This window comes from Palaemon carinicauda, chromosome 32 (assembly GCF_036898095.1).
Source record: "Palaemon carinicauda isolate YSFRI2023 chromosome 32, ASM3689809v2, whole genome shotgun sequence".
Taxonomy (NCBI): Eukaryota; Metazoa; Arthropoda; class Malacostraca; order Decapoda; family Palaemonidae; genus Palaemon; species Palaemon carinicauda.
This window is the reverse complement of record NC_090756.1, coordinates 46,870,116-46,875,276: the sequence shown is the minus strand read 5'-3', so window position 1 is coordinate 46,875,276 and position 5,161 is coordinate 46,870,116.

Here is a 5,161-nt window from a genome sequence, read left to right as displayed (position 1 = left end):
GGATATTGTGAATTCTGTCGAGTTATACAGGGGACGCAGTTTAAGTCTGGTAGTCTGATAGCCTGATTATTATTATTATTATTATTATTATTATTATTATTATTATTATTATTATTATTTATTATTATTATTAGCGGAGCTGCAACCCTAGTTGGAAAAGCAGGCCGCTAGATGCCCAAGGGCTCCAACAGGGAAAAATAGTCCAGTGAGGAAATGAACTACATAATAAGTAGTAGATAATGAATATAGAATATTTCAAGATCAATAACAACGCCCAAATAGATCTTCCGATTATAAACTATGGAGAGTAACTTATATATACAATGGGGTCAAGACAAAGGTCCCCTGAATAGACCATATAACGGTCAATGGATCATAAATGAACGATTGAAGGAGACTCCATCTGTCACTGTGTGCTTTTGGTCTACCTTAAGGCGTTCTTTCTTCTTCGTGTTTTATTGCCACTCCCAAAAAGTTATGACTTGTCAGACTCCATTCTATGGGGCCCTTTTGGTAGAGGCGGATGGGTCACGAATACCCGGAGATATACGCTATTAAAGTTAATGTCGTCTTGATTCTTCCTTTGTAGGATTTGCTCCTCATCGTGATCTTTTTATATTTTGTATCATGCTGCCTATAATATCAATAATAAAAACAACAACGATAATGATAATGAAAATCAAAACATATCTTTCTAATTAAATAAAAAACAACGTGTCTGGATATACACACACAGACACACACACACATACACACACACACACACACATATATATATATATATATATATACATATATATATATATATATATACATATATATATATATACATATATATATATATATATATATACATATATGTATATATATATATATATATAACAACGGTAATGATAATGAAAATCAAAACATATCTTTCTAATTAAATAAAAAAACAACGTGTCTGGATATATATATATACACACACACACACACACACATATATATATATATATATTATATATGTATATATATATATAGATAGATAGATAGATAGATAGATAGGATGGTGGCCTTTGGGGAGCCTTTATGTCTACCTGCTGAGTCATCAGCAGTCATTGCCTGGCTCTACCTAGTCTTAGATAGATGAAGAGGTGGCTTGGGCGTTAATCATATGATTTATTCTGAAGCGCATTTCCATTGCCCCTTACCTCTGGCATTCATGAGCAACCTTTAAACTGACAGTTATATCCTTCTGGGGATTCCATTGGCATCCTGCAGGAATTCCTGTCATTGAGTCGTTTGTCCAATTCAAAAGTTTATCTCGAACTCTTTTCTGGTAGTTATTATCGAATATTGTACGGAGGCTTCACTATTATTCTTTATAACCAACAGATTTATCTAAAAAATCATTTAGGGAATCGTTCACTTTTGGATTATTGTTTGATTGAAATTGAAAAAGGGAAACATGATATTTTTTCTTATTAAAAGAAAAAGGTTTTAGTTGACTTTTTGTGTGACGAGGAGGTATTTCCTCTCGTAAAATTACTATAGAAACTTTTTTATTAGTTATTTTCTTCTTTGTTATAAAATAATAATAAACAGCTTCTACAATTATGTTTTTATCCTTAGTATGGGTGCGAGTTCTGTTTTTAGCTTCAAGTTTGTGTGAATTGAGCTTTTAACTGAATTTAACTTCAAGAATAGATGGGAAATGTGCTTGTAATTACTTTTAACATCAGGTGTTGTTGTGAAATAAGCTTTTAACTGCATTTCACTTCAAGTAGATATGTGAAACATTCTTGTAAATGCTTTTAACTTCAAGTTTGATTGTGAAATTTTCTTGTTATTGTTTTTGCATTCCAGTGGGGTTGTGAAACATTTTTGTAATTGCTTTTAACTTCAAGTGTTGTTGTGAAATATAAATATTCTTGTAATTGCTTTTAACTTAAGTGTTGTTGTGAAATATAAATAGTCTTGTAATTGCTATTAACTTCCAGTGTGGGTGTAAAATATGCGTTTAATGGCTTTTAACGTCAAGTGTGGGTGTGTGAAATATGCTTGCAATTACTTTTATCCTCTAGTGTTGGTTTGCTTAGGCTTAAAATCATGCCTTCTTGTGACTGAAATTATTAAGGGAGTTTCATATGCAGTTTTTTTCGTGAATCTATAGAAAACGTAATCTATTTGTGATAGAATTTTATGATTCACCCAAAAGCCAAGGGATGAAATCCAGGGTATCAGTTACAACTCTGGGATTCCTGTCCACTGAATTGCAGACGGGTTTCTATAACTGGATTAAACTGTGGGAAAAAGCAGTAGTAAAGTCTGGGGAGGTTTCTCATGTTTAAAGGTTTAAAGGACGATCATAAATTTCAGAGGCCATGGACCGTGACATTTCCATATCAAGTAGGACAATGCTCTAGAGACTGACTATATTTACATATGATCAACGTCCAAGCCCCATCTCCATCCAAGCTAGGACTAGGGAGGGCCAGGCAATGGCTACAGATAACTCAGTCGGTAGACCTATAGGCTCCCCCAAGGATGGTGAAGTTGCAGACAGTAAAGGAGCTAATATTTTTGAGCGTGACTCGAACCCCAGTCCGGGGATCACCAGGCAGGGATGCTACCAATAATCATATAACCTTATGGAAACATCTGGGGACTTCCTGAATGGGTGTCGAGGACAGAACAAAGGATTTGACTGTAGCCAAAAAAAATAGTCTATTATTAAGTGTGTCTGTTCTAGAAATAGATAAAGTGAATTTCTCATAGAATTGACAGCTTTAAATGACTGGTAAAGGAAGAGAAATAAAAAAAAATTATGAATTTGATATAGTTAGTGCAATAAAAAAAAAGCCATAAAAAGAGTTTAATGAAAAAAAAAAAAAAAAAAGAGTTTCGAGTTGAGAATAGCTCAGCGGAAGAAAGTTAAGGACAGAAAAAGTCATAAAGAAACTTATGAGAAAAATTTAGTGTAAGGGAAAACGAACTATTTGAAAGATTGTCATAAGACAAAAGAATTGACTGTTTGTTGACATCCAAGAAAATTAATATAGGAAAGGGAAAAATAACGTGTAAGTTTGAGAATAAAGTTGTAATATTTTTGTGAACTGAAGGAAATTTATAAATATATAAATTAGGATGGATGAAAATGTCTAAAATCAATATTTTTTATAATAGAAGAAAGTATTAAAGTATTATGAACAGAATGAAAATTATGAATCTATAAACCTAGGCTGGATAGAGAATTTCTAAAATCTAGAATTTTTCGGGATTAATCTAGTAATCTGAGAAAAAAAAAGTATATGATAGTGTTGTAACGATACACTAGTATGATAAAAACAGAATGAGGTTGGAGAAAAAAAAGTTCCAAAATCTATATAAATCACATTTAGAATAGAGAAAAGAAAATTCTAAAATCTATAATTTCAGGGTGAAATCAGGGTTACATCCGTCTTGATATCATTCCACTATTTTCAAAATGATATTTTTGACGCAATAAGTCTTATCTCTATGACTACAATAACTAACTTTTGACATAATGGGGAAACTTATGGCACAGCCAAACAAGGCATCAATGCCAGGGTTTATGAGAATTCAGCCCTTCAAGGGAAAGTTTGGGGCAAAATCACTGCCTGATTACGACCCTTTGTGACCCTTAGGCTAAGGGTGCGAAAAAGGGTTAGAGTTTTCTCGCTTCAGGGTGCACTCAGGTACACTATTAGATCTGTTTCCTTATTTCCTTTCCTCACTGGGATATTGTGACTGCTGGAACCCTTGAGCATTCTGCTTTGGCAGTTAGGGTTGTAGCTTACCTGATAATAATAATAATAATAATAATAATAATATATAATAATAATAATAATATAATAATAATAATAATAATATAATAATAATGGCATAGCCTCCGACCATAATCTTCCACTGTCTTGGGTTAAAGTTCTCTTGCTTGAGGGTATACTCGGGCATGCTATTCAATCTGTTTCCTAATTTATTTCATCACTGTGCTATTTTCCCTGTTAAATGCTATGAGCCCAAATGCTCTAACAGGAAAAAGTAGCTTAGTAAGAAAAGGATATAAGGAAATTAATAAACTATCTTGGAAGTAATGAATAGTGAATACAAAATATGCTTTTCAGTGGAGACTCTGAAACCAGGTATGAATAATGAATAATTTCAGTCTTTCGTAATTATAAACACTAAGAAAAAGAAAAAAATATTTTATCGGTATACAATCAAAAGAGAACCAAATATCCAATTATCTATTATGAATAAATTTAGGTTTTCAACATTTAATTCATATCTATTATTTTTTGATTGATTTTACTTTAGAAAGTCAACCCCTAATATGAACTACCCTTTCGAGATGGAATTCTGAGATATGAACGATAGATATATAGTTAGTTAGATAGATAGATAGATAGGTACTATTACGAACTCTTACCTTGATTATGAAAAATAAGTCAATTTTATGAAAAAGTTTAGTGAAAAAAGATTTTTTTTTTCAGTAATATGAAAAATTGTTCCTCTCTCTCTCTCTCTCTCTCTCTCTCTCTCTCTCTCGTTTAGGACTAATGCAATACGCCAAAATATAAAATAAGGTTTTTTTTTCAGCTTGAAATTCATCTTAAAAGTTACTGTTTTTTATTTTTTTTTTCAACTTTTCACTGTAATTATTATTATTATTATTAATTATTATTATTATTATTATTATTATTATTATTATTATTATTATTATTATTATTATTATTATTTTTATTGCTTGCTAAGCTACAACTCTAGTTGGAAAAGCACGATACTATGAGCCCAAGGGCTCCAACAGGGAAAACAGCCTAGTGAGGAAAGGAAATAAGGAAATGAATAAACTACAAGAGGAGTAATTAACAATTAAAAAATTATATTTTAAGAACAGTGGCAACTTTTAAATAAATGTTTCATATATGAACTATAAAATATCATCAGACAAAAAAACATATCTATTAGATATCATAACTGATGTTTTAAATAGAAGGTGTTGAGACAGATGGTGGTCCCTTAACTTTCCCGGTTAAGAGGTGGAGAGTTGAAAGGTTTTTAGCATCTACCCCATGACAGTTGCACCTGATAACTCTCTTTATTTTTTTTTTTTTTAAGTGAAACCTCCATCAAATCAGGCAAAAACATAGCCTGCGAGAGG